Source organism: Lithobates pipiens, unplaced genomic scaffold, assembly GCF_037356315.1.
Source record: "Lithobates pipiens isolate NorthernLeopardFrog02 unplaced genomic scaffold, aLitPip1_a1.2 Scaffold_27, whole genome shotgun sequence".
Taxonomy (NCBI): Eukaryota; Metazoa; Chordata; class Amphibia; order Anura; family Ranidae; genus Lithobates; species Lithobates pipiens.
This window is the reverse complement of record NW_027507788.1, coordinates 37,622,778-37,648,430: the sequence shown is the minus strand read 5'-3', so window position 1 is coordinate 37,648,430 and position 25,653 is coordinate 37,622,778. Positions and strand designations below refer to the sequence as shown.

At 42.0% G+C, this 25,653-nt stretch overlaps 1 protein-coding gene and 3 non-coding genes across 8 annotated transcripts in view; 1 reads left to right on the top strand and 3 right to left on the bottom strand.

Annotated features, from left to right (window-relative positions):
* Window positions 1-25,653, top strand: part of MFRP (membrane frizzled-related protein) — a 120,860-nt gene that overhangs the window by 41,808 nt on the left and 53,399 nt on the right. The gene's annotated exons all lie outside the window — the stretch shown is intronic.
* On the bottom strand, window positions 4,341-4,489 carry LOC143934688 (U12 minor spliceosomal RNA). The gene has a single exon (XR_013263331.1). It is a non-coding gene; the product is annotated as a U12 minor spliceosomal RNA (small nuclear RNA).
* On the bottom strand, window positions 15,644-15,792 carry LOC143934687 (U12 minor spliceosomal RNA). The gene has a single exon (XR_013263330.1). It is a non-coding gene; the product is annotated as a U12 minor spliceosomal RNA (small nuclear RNA).
* LOC143934691 (U12 minor spliceosomal RNA) lies at window positions 21,038-21,173 on the bottom strand. Its single transcript, XR_013263334.1, has one exon. It is a non-coding gene; the product is annotated as a U12 minor spliceosomal RNA (small nuclear RNA).

The window sequence follows — 25,653 nt, the reverse complement described above, 5'->3', positions numbered from 1 at the left end:
CTTGACTGAGTTCCCTAACTACCCTTGGGTGCAAGCCATCTGGTCCCAGTGATTTATTAATGTTACTTTTCCCAACTCCATTTCTAATTCTGTCCTCTGTTAGCCATGAGGACAAACACTGCAGTTTTGGTAACTGAAGCCCCCCCCCCCCCCCCCGATTCCCTCGTGAAAACTGAGGAGAAGAATAAATTCAATACCTTTGCCATCTCCCCATCCTTTGTAACCAGATGTCCTTCCTCATTCTTTTTGGGGCCAATATGGTCTGTCCTCCCTTTTTTTACTGTTCATATACTTAAAGATTTTCTTGGGATTTTTTTTTGCTCTCCTCTGCTATGTGTCTTTCATCTTCTATCTTAGTCGCCCTAATTGCACCCTTACATAGCTTGCTGCATTCTTTGTAAAGTCTGAACGCTGATGATGATCCCTCAGCCTTGTATTTTTTGAAGGCCTTCTCCTTTGCTTTTATATTCATTTTTACATTAGAATTAAGCCATCCAGGACTTTTGTTCACTCTTTTACATTTATTTCCCAATGGAATGCACTTGCTAATGCCCTTATTTAATATGCTCTTAAAACAAACCCATCTCTCCTCTGTGCTCTTTGTTCCTAAGATTTTATCCCAATTTATATCTTCTAGCAAGGTTCATAGTTTAGGGAAGTTGGCTATTTTGAAATTCAGTGTCTTTGTGTTCCCCTTGTGTTTCCTATTTGTATGATTTATACTGAAGCCAATTGACCTGTGATCTCTGTTTCCTAAATCACCCTGTATTTCCACATCAGGGATCAGGTCTGTATTGTTGCTAATCAGTAGATCTCGTAAAGTCTTGTTTCTAGTTGGTGCCTCTACCATCTGACCCATGAAATTGTCCTGCAAGACATTTAGGAGCTAGCGAGCCTTAGATAAATGCTTGGTTCCCTCCGCCCAGTCTATGTCTGTATAATTAAAATCCCCCATTATGATAACACTTCCCATCCTTGCTGTTAATCCAAATTTTGATAGGAGATCAGTTTCCCCCTCCTCCCTCAGTTTAGGGGGCCTATAGCATACTCCCAGTATTATTTTCCCCTTATCTTCATCCCTTTGGTGCTCCACCCATAAGGATTCCACCTCCTCCCTAGCTCCCTTATTGATGTAATCTCTCACATCCACTTGTACATTATTCTTTTTATATAGGCATACCCCTCCCCCTTTTTTACCCTCTCTATCCCTGCGATAAAGGGAATACCCTTGAATGGTTGCCAGTCAATCATGAGAGCTATTGAACCAGGTCTCTGAAATTCCCAAAAAATCAAAATCCTCCTTGTTCAACAGTATCTCTAGTTCACCCATCTTGTCCGCCAGGCACCTGGCATTGGTGAACATGCCAAGTAGTTTAGACCAGTCGCATACTGTCCTTATTGGGTGTACTCCTTTAAGATTCTCTGGTAGAGTGCAGAATTCATGGTTCTGACAAGTCATCCAGGTCCTGAAGCTAAAAAATAATGCCCCAAACCAAACACACTACCACCACCATGTTTGACTGTTGGTATGATAGTCTTTTTATGAAATGCTGTGTTCGTTTTATGCCTGATGTAACGGGATGCACACCTTCCAAAAAATTCAACTTTTGTCTCATCAGTCCACGGAATGTTTGCCCAAAAGTCTTAGGGATATTTAAGTCGTTTTTTGACAAATGTGAGATGAGCCTTTTGTGTTCTTTTTGGTCAGCAGTGGCTTTCGCCTTGGTACTCTCCCATGGAGGCTATTTTTTCCAGTTTTTTTCTTATTGTTGAATCATGTTCAACTGAGGCAAGTGAGGCCTGCAGTCCTTTAGATGTTGTTCTGGGTTCTTTTATGACCTCTTAGAAGAGTCGTCATTGTCCTTTTGGAGTAATTTTAGTAGGAGAAGAGATCCAACAAACTATTTTGGAACTGTCCCTGCCTTATATTACATTATTAAAAAAAAGAGAGGAGAGGAATATCAGCATTTGTTAGGACAACAGTAGTTGGGTGATCTGGGATTCCTGCTTTTCTCCAGCAGAGACCTGGGAGCACAATATTCAGCAGAGATTACTACCACTTCCACTGGCTGATCTGGATGACAACCAGTGCGATGATGTGGCTGGACAATATATTAAAATAGGATCAGAGCTGATTTGGTGACTACGAGGCATTCGAAGGAGTGGGTTGTCTTCCGGCTTCCTGTATTGAAACCCCTTCGTGTTCGCATCTGCACAGACCGGCTTACGAGAGGAACCGAGCTGATTCGGTGTTTACGAGATATCCGAAGGAGTGGGTCATTTTCCGGCTTTCCGCATCGAAACGTCTATGTGTCCGTATCTGCGCATACCGACCGGTGATCTGGTAAGCCTTCATTCACTATTGATTTACAGAGGTGAAGGGTCCACGTGGTCAAGCCCTATTTTTGTTTGAGCAAATAAGATCGACTACATTTTTTGTTGTACATTCACATGGGATATTTTCTACACTGTGTTGCACTATTATACATCTTTTGACTTTTTGATTTTTGGTTTTTGTTTTCCAAATTTATTGGACATCTGAGTTACAGATAAATGTTTTTTATTTGATGATTGATTTTTGAAAGCATTTTTCACCAAATGATTTTCACATTATTTAGATTCACAATATTTAGATCCCTATTATTTAGGTTTTTTACTAAAATTTATAAATTTTCCTAATTAGTCATATTTATATTCAGAGGTTAAGTGCTGCACTTTTATTTTTTCGGTTTTGTTGTGCCCAGTATCCTGGTTATAGTGTTCAGCTGCTGATTTTTAATTTAAATTTTTTTTACCAAGCGCAGATTTTCTACTTCTTTCTTAAAGACTATAAGACAGCTGTATAAGCAGATGAATTACTATTATATATAACTAATCCTAGTATAACAATTCCAAATTTAATAAAATAATTTAAACGGTTTGGGGAATTTAAGTAACTTTAAAGTAAATTACGATAAATCTGAGTTGATGAATATTACATTAGAAGGAACAATACAGACACTTTTACAAAAAGTAATACAAATATCAACAATATAATACAACAATATATATATCACTGATCCAAGCGCTCAATGGAAAAATACCTCTAAAAAAGCAGCTGTTATTAATCATAAATCACATCTACACACATATGTATATAGTAATAATATTTCAACTGAAGTCATAAACAGATCTACTATATAAACAGCGCTAATAATTCATCTAATAATCCGCAAATATATGTAATAAAACCTTATAAATAAAAGTTTTATCTGTGGGCGATGAAGACGTGATGACAAAACGCGTATGGTTGTGACTATGCAGCTGTCCTGTGTCTGTATGCGAACGCTAGTTTTCCCGGGACTTGCCACTGCTGCCTGCTGAAACAATTTTATCGGGGAGCGGTGAGACCTGACTTAGGGGTACTGGACACATGTTTGATATTATATGCAAAGAGTCAAAGTGCAATTAACCGTGTACAAAAAAAAATACAAAAACATGACACACAAAGGAAATCAATAAAAATAAAGTGGGGGAGAATGAAGTAGAGGAGAGCGAAAATGTGACCACACAATGGCCAGGAATAAAAAAGTCCTCTGGTCCTAGCCAAGGAGGAAGGGGCTAAATAAAAAAAAAAAAGACTTTTATATGGTTCAGTGACCATGGTGCCAAAAGTCAAAGTGACCCTCACTCACAGTGATCTTATGGCACCCCTGGACTTCCCCTCCCATGGGCACATACACCATAGGCTTTCAGTACCTACTTAGTGAGAAACCAGTCATCACCCCAATTTGTTCTTTTCCTTACTCATTAGTTTAAGGCATACAGTTAAAATGCTGTTGACAAGTTTCCCCCCGCACTTCACCTCAATTCAAGATATAGAGAGAAAAAACATGCATTTCAATTTCATAATTACCTTTACCTATGTGTGTCAATTATTATTTAAAACTGATTCTTTTTTTTGGCCAAAAAACATAAATAATAAAAAAATAAGATGTGCACAATATTTTACCACAGGACTTTTACAATTAATTAGCTTTAGTGGAAGACAAATGATGGTTCCCAGTATGTCATTTACATTGTAAATGTGGTGACAACAGCAAGACAATAGGAGCAATGGAGAATAGGCCGAAATGTACAACTGACATAAAAAATGTCTAACCAATGTATGTCTAACTTTTATTTTTACACTCCTCCAAAAAGAGTTAATTCATTTAGAGTATAGACAAAAACATAACGTGCAGAGCTTAGTCATTATCAAAATGAAAAATAAAAGTTAGACAAGGCCCTAGGACCTAAAAAGAAAAGACTCTGATAATCCAAGAATTTCATATTTATCTATTATTAAACCTATTAGGGGATGGGTAGATTTCATCACCTAAAGATCCTGCAAAGTAAGCAGATCCTCCAAGGGGAAACCTGTACCCATTCAAAAATTCATCTCATACTTAGTGAGAAAACCAGGCATCACCCCAGTTTGTTATTTTCCTTACTCATTAGTTTAAGGCATACAGTCAGGATGGTGTTGACAAGACCCCCCTGTGCTTCACCTCAATCCAAGTTATGGGGAGACAAATACAGCTGTATAAAAATACTATCTTTACCTGTGTGTATCAATTATTACTCAGAACTTTTACTTCTTTCAATTTTTGCCAAAAACATAAATAAAACAAATAAGATGTGCACAATATTTTTTACTACAGGATGTTTGAAGATGATTATCTGTGGTGGAATACATGTTGGTCCTCAGTATGTCATTTACATTGTTAATGTTGTGCCATCAGCAGGACAATAGGAACAAAGGAGAATAGGCCAAACTGGCACAAAGTACAGGCAGGTCTATTGCTAACCAATGTATGTCCAAAGCTGGCCATACATTATACAATCTTATTGTACAATTTTCTGTAAATTAGATTTACCAAAAACCATAATATGAGGTTAAACCTAAACAACACTTGCAGTTTGTATCGAATCAGGCGGACCCTTGCACTATATAGTAGAAGATAAAAGAGATTGTACAAATAATGTACAAGAAAATTGTATAATGTATAGCCAGCTTAACTTTTATTTTTATTATGTTGGGGTGCAGTGAATTCCATGTATTCCAATAACTCTAGTTCAAACCAGTGCAGAAAATAAAGTAGAGCCTACTGCATTTTTACTGTACTGGAACATAGCAAATTGTATCAAAAACGCACTGGAACTGTGTGTGGTGTGAACTGTAAGCAAAAACTGACCCGGAATGTATCCAGAATGCATTTTTGTGGTGTGACCTGGCCCTGAGTGATATAATGTGAGGTGGTTTAGGCATACGCTATTCTTGTCATTTTTTTGTCTGTGAGTTTTTTTTGTTTTTTGTTTTTTTAAATAGGCACACACTGTTCTTTGATTTTTTTTTTTTAAATCAAATACTACAGCAACATGCAGCTAACAAAAGGCATCCCCAAGAACAGATGGCCCGGAACAAGTGAATGACACACTCTGAGCATCCCAAACTTAAAAAAGACCCCATGAGCAAAAATAATATCCAGTAAACCCCCAAAATAAATGAAAAACCTTTTTTTCTTAAGAAAAGTCTTGTAAGAAAAAAAAAGTTTGCCATAGACAGGACAGCTGCTAAAAGTGACTGCTGGCCTCAAATATGGCAATAGTATTACTGAAAAAATATATTTAAAAAGAGTAAATAGAATGAGTGTGTGTGTGTGTGTGTGTGTAATGGTGTGAAAAAGTAATTGCCCCCTAAACCTATTTAGGTTTAGGTGCCACCCTTGGCGGCAACAACTGCAATTAAGTGTTTGCGATAACTGGCAATGAGTTTCTCACATCACTGTGGAGGAATTTTAGCCCACTCTTCTTTGCAGAATTGCTTTAATTCAGCCACATTTGAAGGTTTTCCAGCATGAATGGTCTGTTTAAGGTCATGTCACAACATCTCAATCGGATAAAAGTCCGGACTTGGACTAGACCACTCAAAAACCTTAATTTTGCTTTGTTTTTGTTTTTTGAGCCGTTCAGAGGTGGACTTGCTGGTGTGTTTCAGATCATTGTCCTGCTGAATAACCCATAGCCCAAGTGCACTTCAACTGGAAGGTCACAAACTGATGACCGGACATTCTCTTTTAGGATTTTCTGGTAGAGCGCAGAATTTATGGTTCCGGCAAGTTGTCCAGGTCCTGAAGCTGCAAAGCAGCCCCAGACCATCACACTACCACCACCATGTTTGACTGTTGGTATGATTTTTTTTATGAGTTTTTTTTAAATGATATATTGTGTTAATTTATGCCTTATGTAACGAGATGCACACCTTCCAAAAAAATGTTACTTTTGTCTCATCAGTCCACAGAATATTTGTCTAAAAGTCTTGGGGATAATCAAGATTTTTTTTGGAAGATGTGAGATAAGCCAGCAGTAATTTTCGCTTTGGAACTGTCCCATGGAGGCCATTTTTTCCCAGTCTTTTTCTTATTGTTGAATCATGAACTCCATCAACTGAGGCAAGTGAGGCCGGCAGTCCTTTAGATGTTGTTCTGAGTTATTTTATGACCTCTTGGATGAGTCATCATTGTGCTCTTGGAATCATTTTGGTAGGCTAGGCACTCCCGAGAAGGTTCTCCATTGTTCCAAGTTTTCTAAATTTGTGGATAAGGGCTCTACTGTGGTTTGCTGGAGTCTCAAAGCCTTAGAAATGGCTTTGGAACCATTTGTAGACTGATACATGTCAATTACTTTGTTTCTCATCTGTTCTTGAATCTCTTTAGATCGCAGCATGATGTGTTTTTTTTTGATCTTTTAGCATGCTTCAGTTTGTCAGACAGCTTCTATTTAAGTGATTTCTTGATTCAATAGGTCTGACAGATAATCAGGCCTTGGTGTGACAAGTGAAATTTATTATAGCTCTCCACAAAATGTGGTTAATCACAGTTTATTCATGATTACTTTTTCACAGATTTGGACAGCTTTTTTCACCTTAATAAATGAAATCATTATTTAAAAACTGCATTTTAGATTTATTTGATTTATCTTTGTGTATTAAAATGTGTTTGATGAGCTGAATCATTTAAGTGTGACAAATATGCAAAAAAAAATCAGGAAGGGGACAAATACTTTTTCACAGCACTTATATCCTAAAAATATTCTATTACAAAATCAATCTAAGGCAGGGATGTCCAAACTTTTCTCAAAGAGGGTCAGATTTGATGAAGTGAACATGCGTGAGGGCCGACCATTTTGCCTGACATTCTTTGAACCATTAAAATTTGGTCTAAGTGTGTTCGTCTGAGCACTAATACACTTCCCCACAAGAATTCTCTTGCCTTTGTGGCTGTGTGTGGTGAATATTTGAACTCAAGTGTATTATTTGGATATACCGTATTTATTGGTGTTTAACTTGCACCTTCACTTTAAGAGGGAAGCTTCAAGAAAAAAAAAACTTAACATTTTAAATAAAGAACTGTGAAGCAAAATAAGGGTCAGTGTCCATCTGCAGACCCACCATTGCCAGGAATTCACTCACCATTGCCAGGAATGCTGCCACCATTGCCAGGAATGCAGCCACCATTGCCGGGAATGCTGCCACCATTGCCAGGAATGCAGCCACCATTGCCAGGAATGCAGCCACCATTGCCGGGAATTTCACCCACCATTGCCGGGAATGCTGCCACCATTGCCAGGTATGCTGGCACCATTGCCAGGAATGCAACCACCATTGCTGGGAATTTCACCCACCATTGCCAGGAATGCAGCCACCATTGCCGGGAATTTCACCCACCATTGCCAGGAATTTCACCCACCATTGCCAGGAATGCAGCCACCATTGCTGGGAATTTCACCCACCATTGCCAGGAATTTCACCCACCATTGCCAGGAATGCAGCCACCATTGTCGGGAATTTCACCCACCATTGCCGGGAATACTGCCACCATTGCCAGGAATGCAGCCACCCTTGCCGGGAATTTCACCCACCATTGCCAGGAATGCAGCCACCATTGCCGGGAATTTCACCCACCATTGCCAGGAATTTCACCCAGCATTGCCGGGAATTTTACCCACCATTGCTAGGAATTCACTCACCATTGCCAGGAATGCAGCCACCATTGCCAGGAATGCAGCTCCACAATTGCAATTGCTAGGAATGCAGCTACCATTATCATCAGTGCAGCCATGGAGGGGACATGAAGGGGACATGGAGGGGGCAGGACGAGCGCCAAAGACATCTTACAGGAGAATTTCCTGTTTTCACAACGGCCTCTTTAAGAGAAAGTCCCGCCTCCTTTGAAGGACAGCACAGTCGTCCAATGCCATAGATGGGACTTCCTATTACAGCTGCCGTGTAAACAGGAAATACACCTCCTGTGTGCACGGCACTCGTCCCGCCTCCTCCCTCCGATGCAGCCGGACTATATATCTTTTGTGGCCCCGGAACTGGGAGATCGCCGGGGGCCACAAAAGATATATATGTTTAAATAACCAGGCGGGCTGTTCAAAACCGGCCACGTGGTCATTCAACATTGCAAACCTGTGAAAATGTTGTTGTCATGCTAATTTGTGCCCTCATCAGCAAGATTTAGGGCACATTCACATAAGCAAAAAAAAAACAAAAAACAAACACATATTTTCTGTATGTCCATTTTGCCACTCCAGATGAAGTGAAACACTGCCCTGGTGTTAACCAAGGGGGGCCAGGCCTGGGCGAGGTACTGCAACACAGGGAGAATCTTGCTACGGAGTACCAGTGTTTTACCGTAGATGGTGAGTTCCCTGAGGCTCCATAGTCCAATCTTCTGTCTCATCTTGGCCAGTCTCTCCTCCCAGGACTTCAGGGCTGTGCCCTCAGCTTCAAACTGACCAAGGATTTTGATGAAGTCCACATTTTGATGCTGAAAAGATGAATGGGTGCAAAAGAAGGCAGGAACCACTTTCGGAAGAGCATGACCTCTGACTTCCCGGAGTTGACCTTTACCCTGGAAGCTTTGCCGAAGTCCTCACGGGTCTGGATGAGTGTGAGAATGGAGCACCGATCAGCACAGAACACCGCCACATCGTCCATGTAGAGTGAGCACTTGACCTCCCGTCTGTCTGGTCCTGATGCAGTGATCCCTCTGATCTCTGGGTTCCATCTGATGCTTTGGGCAAAGAGCTCTATACAGCAAACAAAAAGCAGAGGTGAGAGAGGGCAGCTTTGTCTGACCCCAGAGAGATCATTGAAGGGGGTCAGTTTTCCAGCTGTTCGCCAACACAAAACTACAATTGTCATTATACATCACATTCGCATATGAATAAAACCGTTCCCCAAGAACAAACCTGCACAGATTTCTGCACATACATTCATGAGCTTTCTGCCCTCCACCACCATCTCCTCATATAGCTCGAGAAGGTCTGGGCATACAAGATTCCACAGCGCTACATAGAGCACTGCTGGGAGACCATTGCAGCCCGGGGTCCTGCCCCGCCTAAAGGATTTAGCAGCAGAGTACAGCTCCTCCAACGCAAGGGAGCATTGGTGGCCAACAAATCTGCAGGATCAATGGGGAGAGACCTGACAAGATTCTGTCGGCTGCATTTGTGTATGCTTCTTTCTGGGAGTAGAGGTTGGCGTAGTAGTCGCTGACCACTTGCATCACAGACTCCTTCCTCATCTGGAGTGTTCCGGTCTCGTCGCGCAACTCTGACAAGGGTGTGTGTCCTGAGTGAAGTTTCCTGAAAAAGAAAGAATTACACTTCTCACCTTTCTCAAGATACTTCACCTTGGCATGGAAGACAATGTGCCTGGATTCTTCCTCGAAGTGTCCTTTCAGATTCTTCTTGGTGTCCTCCAGGCCCTGCCTAATGTCCCAGACGCAGTGATGAAGGTCCTGCAGGGACTGCAAATGACGTTGCAGTCTCCTGAGTTCCCTCTTCCTGGCACACACTTGCTGACATCCCCTTGCCTAAAAGAAGCTGCGCAGCTTAATTTTCACAAACTCCCACCACTCACTAACCCTTCCTAAAAATCTCTTTTCCTCCTTCCAGGTGGCATAGGCCTCCCTGAGTTCCCCCCATTAATTCCTCATTTTCCAGCAGGGTACTATTCAGCTTCTAGGAACCCAGGCCATGGGCAAAGCCCTCGCCCATGTCACCCCGAAAGTGAATGGCCATGGAGAACTCATGATGCCTGACTGCTCTTGAAGTGTGCACATGGGGGGTGTACATGTTGCTGAGCCTAACTGGCTCAGCCACCCATGTCTATGACCGGAAGACAGCCACAGACAAGCTCATGGATAGAGTCAACCATGAAGCGCCCACCCCTCATGAGAATGGCTACCCCTGCAGACTTACAATTGCCACCCCCAGACCAGTAGGAGGGACCAAGGGTACACTGGGAAGACAGATAAGTGTACCACCTCAAAGGAGGAAGAGTGCATTCCTGAAACCTGTAGACATCACTCTGCTGAGTGGAAAGAAAGGTCAGCACCGCTTGCCTTCTGGACGTATCCTCGATACTCCTCATATCAATAGAAAAGATGTAGATCTCACCCATAATGAAAAAGGGTATGGGGGCTAGTCAGCAAGGTGCCAAACTTACCCCTGGAGGGGGGGGGGGTGACTTTTCCACTGCAGTGCACTTTGGTGGAGGTGGCGGGTTCCTCTGCTGTTGGCTTTCTGGCTTCTGTTCGCCGGCCTCCTGTTACATACATAGTTACATAGTTACATAGTTAGTCAGGTTGAAAAAAGACACAAGTCCATCCAGTTCAACCTTAAAAACAAATAAATAAAATAAAAAATAATCATACAATCCAGATACCCAATTTTATGCCCACAATTGATCCAGAGGAAGGCGAGAAAAAAAACCCAGCAGAGCATGCTCCAATTTGCTACTTCCTGATCCCCCAATAGGCGATCGGATTTTCCCTGGATCAACTTTACCTATGTTAGTACCTAGTTATATTATGTACCATCAGGAAAGTATCCAGGCCTTTCTTAAAGCAATCTACTGAACTGGCCAGAACCACCTCTGGCGGGAGTCTATTCCACATTTTCACAGCTCTAACTGTGAAGAAACCTTTCCGTACTTGGAGATGAAATCTCTTTTCCTCTAGACGTAAAGAGTGCCCCCGTGTCCTCTGGGTTGACCGTACAGAGAACAACTCAACACCAAGTTCACTATATGGACCCCTAATGTATTTGAACATGTTGATCAGGCGATTCAGTTCGCATTGTGCGCTATATAAGTATTTTCATTCATTCATTCATATCCCCCCTTAATCTCCTCTTCTCAAGAGTGAATAAATTTAGTTCCTCTAATCTCTCCTCATAGCTGAGTTCCTCCATGCCTCTTATCAGTTTGGTTGCCCTTCTCTGCACTTTCTCCAGTTCCCCGATATTCTTTTTGAGAACTGGTGCCCAAAACTGAACGGCATATTCCAGGTGAGGTCTTACTAATGATTTGAACAGGGGCAAAATTATATCTCTTTCTCTGGAGTCCATACCTCTCTTAATACAAGAAAGGACTTTGCTCGCTTTGTAAACAGCAGCTTGGCATTGCATGTTGTTATTGAGCTTATGGTCTACCAAAACCCCCAGATCCTTCTCCACTATGGATTCCCCCAGTTGTACTCCCCCTAGCATGTATGATGCATGCATATTCTTAGGCTCCAAGTGCATAACTTTACATTTATCAACATTAAACCTCATCTGCCACATAGTCGCCCAATTAGACAGTGTATTGAGGTCGGCTTGTAAATTGGAGACATCCTGTAAGGACGTTATTCCACTGCATATCTTGGTGTCATCTGCAAAGACAGAAATATTACTTTTGATCCCAGACCCAATATCATTTATAAAGATGTTAAAAAGTAAGGGTCCCAACACTGAACCTTGGGGTACACCACTGATAACCTTAGACCATTCAGAGTAAGAGTCATTAACCACTACTCTCTGAATTCTGTCTTCTAGCCAATTTTCTATCCATTTACAAACTGATATTTCCAAACCTGTAGACTTTACCTTACACATGAGCCGTGTGTGGGGAACTGTATCGAATGCTTTTGAAAAATCCAAGTATACCACGTCCACTGCCACCCCTTTGTCCAAAGTTTTACTTACCTCCTCATAAAAAGAAATCAGATTTGTCTGACAACTTCTGTCTTTCATGAATCCATGATGTCTGTTGCTTAAAGTGTTTTTGTTCAGCAAGAACTCGTCGATGTGGTCTTTTATTAAACGCTCCAGTATCTTCCCAGCTATAGAAGTTGGGCCACTGGTGGGGGGAGCGAGGAAGTCCTCGAGGGAGGAAAGGTCTGGGGTGGGCAGGGTCTCCTCCAGCATGGAGGGGGTGGGTAGGGGTGTGCCAGAGGCAGGGACAGGGAAGGGGGAGGGGACTTACCTGTGGCTTTCCGTTGCTCCTTTGGCTTCCTTTTCTCTCTCTCTCTGGCAGCTTCCTCCTGATGCTGGAAGATGATGTACCCTGGATCAGGGCTCCAGCATAGGTCCAGGTTATCTGGGGGCAGTCTCTGAAGACATGCTCTGCCAATCCACAGAGGTTGCAGGCTCTGGACCTCGGAACAGTCCTTGGTCTCATGCAGGGCAGGACTTAAGGTGGTGGGGGCCCCTGGGCTTGAGTCACTTTCGGGCCCTACCTTCTATACATTATCGTATTTATTGGCGTATAACACATGCTGCCGTATATCACGCACCCCAAGTTTAGGAGGCAATTTTAAGGGAAAAAAACTTTTAGGAGGGAAGTTTAAGGAAAAAAAACGTATATTTAAATGCCCATTAATGCAGCCTTATCAGTGTCCATCTGCAGCCTTGTCCAGTGTAATTTGCAGCCTTGTCATTGCAGTCTTGAAGTTTAAAAATGGCACCGCCAAGATGCAGAATCCTGTGTATTTCGGTGGCTCTCGGGTCCTCTTGGCGGTGTAACGACATATTCAGCGACCCATCGCAGTTTGCTACGGAAGTGATGTTCCGTCGCCTCCATCTTGCTGCACCCCACACTCGTCCACAGTAAGGATATACTAAGAAGGGGTAAAGTGGACATCTTGTTACACCCACCGGAGTTTTGCATTTTACACATATTTATAACAGTAAAGTGCGTTTATATAGTGAAATACAGGACTTACAACTCCATCTGACTACTTAGATCTTGAATTTTAAAAGCAGCAGCAACCCTGCTCATCTCCCAGGTTTGTTAATCTGACAGAAGTTTGCTGCTTTTAAAATTCAACATCTAAGTAGCCAGATGGAGTTGTAAGTCCTGTATTTCACTATATACAGACTTTAATGTTATAAATACGTCTAAAATGCAAAACTTCGGTGGGTGTAACAACATGTCCGCTTTACCCCTTCTTAGTGTATCCTTACTGTGGACAAGTGTGGAGTGTAGCAAGATGGCGGCGATGGAACGTCACTTCCGTAGCAAACTGCAATGGGTCGCTGAATATGTCCTTACAGTGGCTCTCGGGTCCTCTTGCAGTCCCAAGCGGAGCCGAGAGTAGCCGAGTTTACTCGGCTCACAGTCACACCCAGTCCCGGTTATGTCCATCATAGGGCGGGACTTGGCGTGACTGTGAGCAGAACCGAGCCAAGTACACTCGGCTATGTATCTTGGCGGGGCCCGTGGGGCCCCCTATTGGGTGGGGCCCATGGGCTTGAGCCCAGTCAAGCCCAATGGTAAGTCCTGCCCTGGTCTCATGGCCTGCAACCTGACAGAACCTGCAAACAAGCTCTGTGCAATCCTTATCTACGTGTCCAGGCTGGCCACATCTGTTACAGTTGTGGGTCATGCCAAAGTAATACAGGACTCCTGTGGAGGCTGCCAGGGAAAAGTATGGCTGCAGGTGCTGGAGAGCCCCCAAAGGGTCTCTCCTTAGCCTGAAAAACACAGACCACTTACCTATCCAGAAGCCATTGGCATTGAGGATTTGGACAAAAAAGTGCAACAGGTACACAAGCCCTCTAAAATCAGAGGGCCTTGCTCTGAATCCCCTGGGGCATTAGGCTCCTGAGGGGGACAGGGGTACTTACACTTGGTCCATCTGATCGAAACCAAACTGACCCCTTTCTCTGGTGGACCTACTGAAACAGACCCACCCAAGTACTTGGTGGGGCTCCCCCGAATGGAGACCCCAGGAGAGAGGGCGAACTAAGCCAAAAGACCATGTCCACCACCTCCCAAGACATTCAGGGCAGGCCCAAGGACCTGCAACCCTACCAGTCACACAGTGCAAGACACCGTGTACAAAAAAATATAAAAACATGACACACAAAGGAACTAAATAAAAAGAAAGTGGGGGAGAAGGAAGTAGAGGAGAGTGGAAAGGTGGCCATTGTGCAATACAATGGCCAGGAATAAAAAAAAATTCCCCTGGTCCCAGCCAAAAGGCCCGGCCCAGGAGGCAGGTGCAATAAATTAAATCAAATTGTTTACAGTTCAGCAAACATGGTGCCAAAAATCAAAGTGACCCTCACTCAGTGATCTTACGGGACCCCTGGACTGCCACTCCAGGGGAACATACACCATAGGCTTTCAATACCTACTTAGTGAGAAACTTCCATTCGTTTAAGACGTACAGTTTAGATGGTGTTGACAAGTCCCCCCTGTGCTTTCCTCAATTCAAGATTTAGAGAGAAAAAAACATATGCATTTCATAATTATCTTTACCTATGTGTGTCAATTATTATTTAAATTGATTCTTTCACTTTTTTGCCAAAAAACATAAATAATAAAAAAATAAGATGTGCACAATATTTTACTACATGACTTTTACAATTAATTAGCTTTAGTGGAAGACAAATGATGGTTCCCAGTATGTAATTTACATTGTTAATGTTGTGACAACAGCAAGACAATAGGAGCAATGGAGAATAGGCCAAAATGTACAACTGACATAAAGAATTTCTAACCAATGTATGTCTAACTTTTATTTTTACACTCCTCCAAAAAAAGTTTATTCATTTAGAGTATAAACTACAAAACATAATGTGCAGAGCTTAGTCATTATCAAAATGAAATAGTATAGAAAATAAATAAAAATAAGGGCCTTGTTACATCAATAAGTTAGAAAGAAAATAGAAATGTACCATCATCCAAAATTGAACAGAAAAAGGGATTATATTCTTTTATCTAGATACTGCTCTGTCTGTCCTCAATACCTCCCCCAGTCGCTGGGGCAGACCTTTTTGGGGTCCTTTAAGCATTATGTTGGGGATAATAGCCACATTCTGTGCGATTTTTTTTCCTTCCCATTATACTTTGCTATATGGTTCTTAAAAGTTAACATTGTTCTTATTTGGTGTACTGTAATTGTGTTTTTTCATAGAAGTGTGCTTTTCCTGAAGAAGCTCATTTAGAGCGAAACTAGTCGAAATACGTAACCATTTGTACTAACTTAATTGCTGTAAATTGATTTTATTGTTTAAATAAACTTTGTATTTTACTTGTGTTACATTACCTTGTTATCCATATCTCTACATGTACCGCAACAGTCCGTCAGCTCACTTTTGTTTTTGGGTAATCTGATATGGGAACCAGGCTCCCTACTCCCTTTTTCCATTATCAAAATGAAAAATAAAAGTTAGACATACATTGGTTAGAAAAGGCCCTAGGACCTAAAAGGACTTAGAAAGAAAAGACTCTGATAAACCAAGAATTTCATATTTATCTATTATTAAACCTATTAGGGGATGGGTAGATCTCATCACCTGAAGATCCTGCAAAGTAAGCAGATCCTCCAAGGGGAAACCTGTACCCATTCAAAAATTCATCTCATACTTAGCGAGAAAACCAGGCATCACCCCAGTTTGTTATTTTCCTTACTCATTAGTTTAAGGCATACAGTCAGGATGGTGTTGACAAGACCCCCCTGTGCTTCACCTCAATCCAAGTTATGGGGAGACAAATACAGCTGTATACAAATACTATATTTTCCTATGTGTATCAATTATTACTCAGAACTTTTACTTCTTTCAATTTTTGCCAAAAACATAAATAAAACAAATAAGATGTGCACAATATTTTTTACTACAGGATGTTTGCAGATGATTAGCTGTAGTGGAATACATGTTGGTCCTCAGTATGTCATTTACATTGTTAATGTTGTGCCATCAGCAGAACAATAGGAACAAAGGAGAATAGGTCAAAATGTACAACTGACACAAAGTACAGGCAGGTCTATTGCTAACCAATGTATGTCCAAAGCTGGCCATACATTATGCAATCTTATTGTACAATTTTCTTTAAATTAGATTTACCAAAAACCATAATATGAGGTCAAACCTAAACAACACTTGCAGTTTGTATCGAATCAGGCGGACCCTTGCACTACATAGTAGAAGATAAAAGAGATTGAACAAATAATGTACAAGAAAATTGTATAATGTATAGCCAGCTTAACTTTTATTTTTATTATGTTGGGGTGCAGTGAATTCCATGTATTCCAATAACTCTAGTTCACACCAGTGCAGAAAATAAAGTAGAGCCTACTGCATTTTTACTGTACTGGAACATAGCAAATTGTATCGAAAACGCACTGGAACTGTGTGTGGTGTGAACTGTAAGCAAAAACTGATCCGGAATGTATCCAGAATGCATTTTTGTGGTGTGACCTGGCCCTGAGTGATATAATGTGAGGTGGTTTAGGCATACCCTATTCTTGTCATTTTTTTGTCTGTGATTTTTTTATTTTTTTTAAATAGGCGCACACTGTTCTTTGATTTTTAATTTTTTTTAAATCAAATACTACAGCAACATGCAGCTAAAAAAAGGCAACCCCAAGAACAGATGGCCCGAAACAAGTGAATGACACACTCTGAGCACCCCAAACTTAAAAAAGACCCCATGAACAAAAATAATATCCAGTAAACCCCCAAAATAAATGAAAAACCTTTTTTTTTCCTAAGAAAAATCTTGTAAGAAAAAAAAAGTTTACCATAGACAGGACAGCTGCTAAAAGTGGCAATAGTATTACTGAAAAAATATATTTAAAAAGAGTAAATAGAAAAATATACAGTGTGTGTGTGTGTAATGCTGTGAAAAAGTAATTGCCCCCTAAACCTAATAACTGGTTGTGCCAGCCTTGGCGGCAACAACTGCAATTAAGTGTTTGCGATAACTGGCAATGAGTTTCTCACATCACTGTGAAGGAATTTTAGTCCACTCTTCTTTGCAGAATTGCTTTAATTCAGCCACATTTGAAGGTTTTACAGCATGAATGGTCTGTTTAACGTCAAGCCACAATATCTCAATCGGATATAAGTCCGGACTTGGACTAGGCCACTCCAAACCCTTAATTTTGCTTTGTTTTTGTTTTTTTTGAGCCATTCAGAGGTGGACTTGCTGGTGCGTTTCAGACCGTTGTCCTGCTGAATAACCCATAGCCCAAGTGCACTTCAGCTGGAAGGTCACAAACTGATGGCCGGACATTCTCCTTTAGGATTTTCTGGTAGAGCGCAGAATTTATGGTTCCGGCAAGTTGTCCAGGTCCTGAAGCTGCAAAGCAGCCCCAGATCATCACACAACCACCACCATGTTTGACTGTTGGTATGATCATTTTTTTTTTTATTAAATATTGTGTTAGTTCATGCCTTTTATAACGAGATGCACACCTTCCAAAAAAAATTTACTTTTGTCTCATCAGTCCACAATATTTGCCAAAAAATCTTGAGGGACAATCAAGATTTTTTTTGGCAAATGTGAGACAAACCAGCAGTAACTTTCGCTTTGGAACTGTCCCATGGAGGCCATTTTTACCCAGTCTTTTTCTTATTGTTGAATCATGAACACTGTCAACTGAGGCAAGTGAGGCCTGCAGTCCTTTAGATGTTGTTCTAAGTTATTTTATGACCTCTTGGATGAGTCGTCATTGTGCTGTTGGAATAATTTTGGTAGGCCAGGCACTCCTGGAAAGGTTCTCCATTGTTCAAAGTATTCTCCATTTGTGGATAAGGGCTCTACTGTGGTTTGCTGGAGTTCCAAAGCCTTAGAAATGGCTTTGTAACCATTTGTAGACTGATACATGTCAATTACTTTGTTTCTCATCTGTTCTTGAATCTCTTTAGATCGTGGCATGCTTCAGTTTGTCGGACAGCTTCTCTTTAAGTGATTTCTTGATTCAATAGGTCTGACAGATAATCAAGCCTTGGTGTGACAAGTGAAGTTAATTCAGCTGTCCACAAAATGTGGTTAATCACAGTTTGGACAGCTTTTTCCTCTTAATAAATGAAAACATCATTTACAAAACTGCATTTCGGATTTACTCGATTTATCTTTGTGTATTAAAATTTGTTTGATAAACTGGATCATTTAAGTGTGACAAATATGCAAAAAAAATAAATCAGGAAGGGGACAAATGCTTATATCCTAAACATGTTTCATTACAAAGTCAATCTAAGGTCACAATTATTATGTCGGATCATCTGGGTGACATTTGTGTTCTCTGTGCATGCATTAATAGTCACATAAGTGAATGCGTGTGTCATTCAACATTGCAAACAAGTGAAAAAGTTGTTGTCTTGCTAATTTGCGTATTTTCTGTATGTCCATTTTGGCGCTTCAGATGAAGCGAAAACACCACCCTGGTGTTAACTAAGGGGGGTCAGGCCTGGGCAAGGTACTGCAACATAGGGAGAATCTTGCTGCGGAGTACCAGTGTTTTACCATCGATGGTGAGCTCTCTGAGGCTTCACAGTCCAAACTTCTGTCTTATGTTGGCCAGTCTCTCCTCCCCAGACTTCAGGGCTGCGCCCTCAGCTCCAAACCAGACCAAGGATTTTGATGAAGTCTGTTTTGATGCTGAAAAGAATGGGTGCAGAAGAAGGCAGGAACCACTTTCCGTAAAGCATGACCTCTGACTTCCGGCAGTTGACCGGGAAGCTTTGCCGAAGTCCTCACAGGTCTGGATGAGTGTGTGAATGGAGCGCCGATCAGCACAGAACACCACCACATCATCCATGTAGAGTGAGAGGTGAGAGAGGGCAGCCTTGTCTGACCCTGGAGAGTACAGGGAAGGGGTCAGTTTCCAGCCATTCACCAACACCAAACTACAAATGTCATTATACATCACATTCACGTACGCATAATACAGTTCCCCAAGACCAAACCTGCACAGATTTCTGCACATAAATTCATGGGAGACATGGTCAAAGGCCTTCTCCTGGTCAAGACTGACCAGGGCTGCATGTACACGGTGGTCGTGAATGTATTGGACCACGCAAGGCTGTCCGCAATCCTGCGGGCAGGAATGCCACAAGTCTGATCCAGGTGGATAATCTGTCCGATGACAGCCTTCAGCCTGTTGGCCAAAACCTTAGCGAGGATCCTGTAGTCCACGTTCAATTTTTCAGGTCCAATCTCTCCCCCTTCCCCACTTATACAAAATCGTGATCATCCCCTCGCTCAGGGATGGGGGCATTCTGCCCTCCACCACCATCTCCTCATATAGCTCGAGCAGGTCTGGGCCTACAGGATCCCACAGCGCTACATAGAGCTCTGCTGGGAGACCATTGTAGCCTGGGGTCCTGCCCCGCCTAAAGGATTTAGCAGCAGAGTGCAGCTCCTCCAACGCAGGCGAGCGCTGGTGACCAACAAATCTGCAGGATCAATGGGGTTAGAGATACCTGACAAGAACCTGTCGGCCGTATTTGTGTCTGCTTCTTTCGGGGAGTAGAGGTTGGTGTAGTAGTCACTGACCACTTGCATCACAGACTCCTTCCCCTTCTGGAGTGTTCCGGTCTCGTCACACAGCTCTGACAAGGGTGTGTGTCCCGAGTGAAGACAATGTGCCTGGATTCTTCCTCGAAAGTGTCCTTTTCAGACTCTTCTTGGTGTCCTCCAGGTCCTGCCTAACGTCCCAGCCGCAGTGATGAAGGTCCTGCAGGGACTGCAAGTGACGTTGCAGTCTCCTGAGTTCCCTCTTCCTGGCACACACTTGCTGGTGTCCCCTTGCCTGAAAGAAGCTGCGCAGCTTGACCTTCACAAACTCCCACCAGTCACTTACCCATCCGAAGAATCGCTTTTCCTCCGTCCAAGTGGCATAGGCCTCCCGGAGTTCCCTTATCAATTCCTCATTTTCCAGCAGGGTACTATTCAGCTTCCAGGAGCCTGGTTCACGCGCAAAGCCCTCGCCTATGTCACCCCTAAAGTGAATGGCCCTTTGGTCAGAGAAAAAAGCACGGGACCATGGAGATACAAGTGGTTTTTCAACATCCTAGCTGTGGAAGTGGTATTTGATCACCTCTGCGATTTATATTTTTTGCGCTATAAACAAAAAAAGACAATATTTTTTACCTTCTGCTATAACACCTATATATATATATATATATATATATATATATATATATAAAAAATGTATTCATCACTTTAGGCAAATATGTAATCATCTACATATTTTTGGTACAAAACAAATCGCAATGAGCGTATATTGATTGGTTTGCGCAAAAGTTATAGCGTCTACAAAATAGGTGATAGATTTATGAACTGTTTTTGTTGTTTTTACTCGTAATGGCGGCCATCTGCGATTTTTAGCAGGACTGCAACATTGCAAGATCTAGTGACATTATTACACTGACCAGTGCTAAAAAAAATGCTCTGATTAATATATAAACACTGCCAGAGAAGGGGTTAACACTAGGGGGCGATCAAGGGGTTAACTGTGTTCCCTGGGTGTGTTCTAACTGTGCGGGGGGGGGGGGGGGCTTACTGGGACAACACAAAGAGCGCTGTTCCTGATCACTACGAACAGATCTCAGTATTGTCCTGTCAGAATGGGGATCCGCCTTTTAGTGTTAAATATACCGTTCTGTACAAATTATGTAAGTATATTGGGGGAAAAATCACAGGAAAATGCATTTTTTTTCTAGTATGTTACTATTTATCCCCAAAGAAATTAAAATATATGTATTTATATTTCCTACTGAATTAAAATGCCTGCCCCCCACGTATAAAAAAAATAAAATCTTAAATACATAAAGAGCAGAGCTTAGACATTACCAAAAACCGGACCCAATAGGACTTAGAAATAAAAAAAAAATCTTTAAGGAACTAAGAATTCTATATTTATCTGTTATTAAACCTATTATGGGATGGGTAGATCTCATCACCTGGAGATCCTGCAAAGTAAGCAAATCCTCCAAGGGGAAACCTGTACCCATTCAAAAATTCATCTCATACTTAGTGAGAAAACCAGGCATCACCCCAGTTTGTTATTTTCCTTAGGGTCCTTTCACACGGGGCGGATCAGTTCTGATCCGCCCCGTGGATGTCCGTTTGCTCAGGGGGGATCACTCCGCCGATCCCCGCTGAGCAGGGAGATGACAGGTCTGTCTCCGCACACTGTGCAGGGACGGACCTGTCACAGCGCCGCTCTCCCCTATGGGAGATCGGATGACGACGGACCGCAGTGCCCGTCGTCATCCGATCCGATCCGCAGACGGATGGAAAAATAGCTTTTTCCTCCGTCACACTTTTTCGGATCGGAGCGGGTCGGATGTCAGCGGACATGTCACCGCTGACATCCGACGCTCCATAGAGCTCTATGGAGCACCCGTTCAGGTCCGCCTGAAAAACTGACAGGCGGGCCTGAACGGGACGTTAGTGTGAAAGGGGCCTTACTCATTAGTTTAAGGCATACAGTCAAGATGGTCTTTACAAGACCCCCCTGTGCTTCACCTCATTCCAAATTATGGGGAGAAAAAACAGATGTAAATAAAAATGATCTTTACCTATGTGTATCAATTATTACTCAGAACTTTTACTTCTTTAAATTTTACCAAAAAACTAAAATTGCACGGATGGCTAGTTCTAAGAGGTTGTCATATGACGGCCTTTCATGATCATTCCTGCTGTGGGGCCCAGGCTACACGCTCTGTGATCACAGTGTCTGGAGGATGCTGCTGATCACAGATTGAGGTAAAGAGCCAATCAGTGGCTCTCTACCATGTGATTAGCTGTGTCCAATCACAGATGTAAATAGAAGCTGGCTTTTGGCACTCTTTTCCTTATGCTGACAGCATGGGGAAGGGAGAAGAGAGCCGATAACCAGATTCTCTAAAAGGGACATGTACACTGATAATCAGGGCACTGATTATTGGTGTCCTAACAGTGGAAGTGCAGTCCCAACAGTGCTGCCTACCAGTGCCCATCAGTGACTCCTCATCAGTGCCCATGAATGCCCATCAGTACACATCAGTGAAGGAGAAAAATTACCTGTTTGCAAAATGTTAACACAAAATTTTCAATCTTTTTTGATTTGTTTACCAAAAATAATAAAAAAACGCAGCAGTGATTAAATACCACCAAAAGAAAGCTCTATTTGAGTGAAAAAAATGATAAAAATGTAGTTTGGGTACAGTGTAGCATGCCCAGGCAATTGTCATTCAAAGTGTGACAGAGCTGAAAGCTGAACATTGGCCTGGTCAGGAAGGGGGTAAAAGTGTCCAATAGGCAAGTGGTTAAACCAATTAGGGGGATGGGCATAGCTCATCACCTGAATCATCCTGCAAAATAGTCATATCCTCCAAGGGGATTACTGTAATCATTCAAAAATGAAGCAACCAGTTTGTTATCAGTTACAGTAAACCCCTCCAACTTTTTTTTTTTAAGGGAAGCTTTGTAAGAAATAAAAGTTTCCTATAGACAGCTGCTAAAAGTCGATGTTGTGTTAATTTATAAACATGCGCAATTTGTTTTGTTCCGAATTTAAATTCTATTAATTTCTATTTTATTCTATTCCATTCTATTCTGTTCTTTTATTTCCTATTCTATTTTTGCCTAGTTTACTCTATTATATTATATTATTTTATTTTCTGTTATATTCTTTTCTATTCTATTATATTTTTTCCTATTTCTATTACTATTTTCTATTGTAATTCGTTTTGAAAATAGGAAAACTATTTGAATTCGAAAACTATTCAAAATCGATTCAAAACTATTCGAATCGATTCAAATTCAAATTCCAAAAATTCTAATCGATTTGAATATGAATAAAAAAAATTCTAAAAACGAATTAAATGGAATAAACTAATTTAAAGAGGAGCTGCACCTAAAATAAAAATATTAAAAGCCAGCAGCTACTAATATTGCAGCTGCTGACTTTTAATAATATCACACTTACCTGTCCCAGGTTCCAGCGATGTCGGCAGCAGATGACGAGCGATCGCTCGTCTCGCTGCAGCCACCGCCGCCATCCTCTGTCAGGGAATCGGGAAGTGAAGCATGAGGGCTTCACTGCCCGGTTCCCTACTGCGCATGCGCGAGTCGCGCTGCGCTTCTCTTATGGTCCCCCGCTGTGTCTCTGGGAACTGTGTGTTTCCCAGAACACAACGGGGGGGGGGGGGGCGGAGCAATGCGGGGGTCTGCGGCGGTCTGGCCGGAAGTGGGTGCAGTTACCTGGATTATCCAGGTAACTGCACCCCCCTCCCCCCTGAAAGGTGCCGATTGTGGCACCGGAGGGGGGGAGGGATAATACTAGCGGAACTTCCCCTTTAGGGTGAAGAACCGCTTTAACTAAACTAATTTATGTAAATAATGAATCGAAAGGAAACAAAACAAATGTTTTCATTCTACACATTTCTACACATTTTTTTCATTCTATACATTCTACTAATTTGTGTCCTTGTCAGTCCTGCTTAATTTTGTCTTAATATTACACTAACAATCTATGTAAAATGTTTTGTTCCCCTGTATGTTTCAATACAGAACTAGAAAGGGAACCAAACTCTCCTAAAGCGGTAGTAAAGGGTATTTTTTTTTAAGAAATATGTTATACTTACCTGCTGCATGTAATGGTTTTGCACAGAACAGCCCTGATCCTCCTCGTCTGGGGTCCCTTGCAGGTGCTCCTGGCTCCTCCTCTTCTTGGTGTGCAACCATAGGAAGCTGATTCTTATTGTGACATACTTGCGGACTTGACCCCGGGCCTCACTGCCTGTGTCCATAGACACAGGCAGCAGGCTCAGTCCCTTCCCAAAATATATAAAAAATGCCTAACATTGGCAAAAAAAATCAAAAAATCTCTGGGTGCCAAGAAACTTAGAAAGAAAAAAAATCTCTAACTAACGAAGAATTGCATCTTTATGTATTATTAAACCTATTAGGAGATGGGTAGATCTCATTACCCAGAGATCCTACAATGAGAAACCTGTACCCATTCATCTGCTACTTAGTGAGAACCCAGGCATCACCCCAGTTTGTTATTTTCTGTACACATTTGTTTAGCAGCTAGAACAATGTATACAAGTCCCCCTGTACTTCACCTCAATCCAAGTTATGGGATGAAAAAAGATCTTTAGTAAAAATCAGCACACAATACACATCGTTAGGCACACATTTATTAGCCCATTGGCATTGGCTCTGCACAAATATGCAGCCTCTTAGCGGGTTGGCCTTTGTCGGACAGCTTCTATTTAAGTGATTTCTTGATTCAATAGGTCTGACAGATAATCAAGCCTTGGTGTGACAAGTGAAGTTTAATTAAGCTGTCCACAAAATGTGGTTAATCACAGTTTGCTCAGCTTTTTCCTCTTAATAAATGAAATCATCATTTAAAAACTGCATTTCAGATTTACTAAATTTATCTTTGTGTATTAAAATTTGTTTGATGAGCCGGATCATTTAATTGTGACAAATAAGCAAAAAAAAAATAAAAAAATCAGGAAGGGGACAATTACTTATATCCTAAACATGTTTCATTACAAAGTCAATCTAAGGTCACAATTATGATGTCGGATCATCTGGGTGACATTTATGTTCTCTGTGCATGCATTAATAGTCACATATGTGAATGCGTGTGTCATTCAACATTGCAAACCAGTGAAAAAGTTGTTGTCATGCTAATTTGCGCATTTCCTGTATGTCCATTTTGGCGCTCCGCATGAAGTGAAAACACCGCCCTGGTGTTAACCAAGGGGCACCAGGCCTGGGCAAGGTACTGCAACACAGGGAGAATCTTGCTGCGGACTACCAGTGTTTTACCATCGATGGTGAGCTCTCTGAGGCTTCACAGTCCAAACTTCTGTCTTATGTTGGCCAGTCTCTCCTCCCCAGACTTCAGGGCTGCGCCCTCAACTCCAAACTGACCAAGGATTTTGATGAAGTCTATTTTGATGCTGAAAAGAATGGGTGCAGAAGAAGGCAGGAACCACTTTCCGAAGAGCATGATCTCTGACTTCCTACAGTTGACCGGGAAGCTTTGCCAAAGTCCTCACAGGTCTGGATGAGTGTGTGAATGGAATGCCGATCAGCACAGAACACCGCCACGTCATCCATGTAGAGTGAGCACTTGACCTCCCGTCTGTCTGGTCCTGGTGCGGTGATCCCTCTGACCTCTGGGTTCCATCTGTTGCTTTGGGCGAAGAGCTCTATACAGCAAACAAAAAGCAGAGGTGAGAGAGGGTAGCCTTGTCTGACCCCGGAGAGTACAGGGAAGGGGTCAGTTTCCAGTCATTCACCAAACTACAAATGTCATTATATATTACATTCACATACGCATAAAACAGTTCCCCAAGACCAAACCTGCACAGATTTCTGCACATAAATTCATGGGAGACACGGTCAAAGGACTTCTCCTGATCAAGACTGACCAGGGCTGCGTGTACACGGTGGCCGTGAATGTATTGGACCACGTAAAGCTGTCCGCAATCCTGCGGGCAGGAATGCCACAAGTTTGATCCCAGTGGATAATCTGTCCGATGACAGCCTTC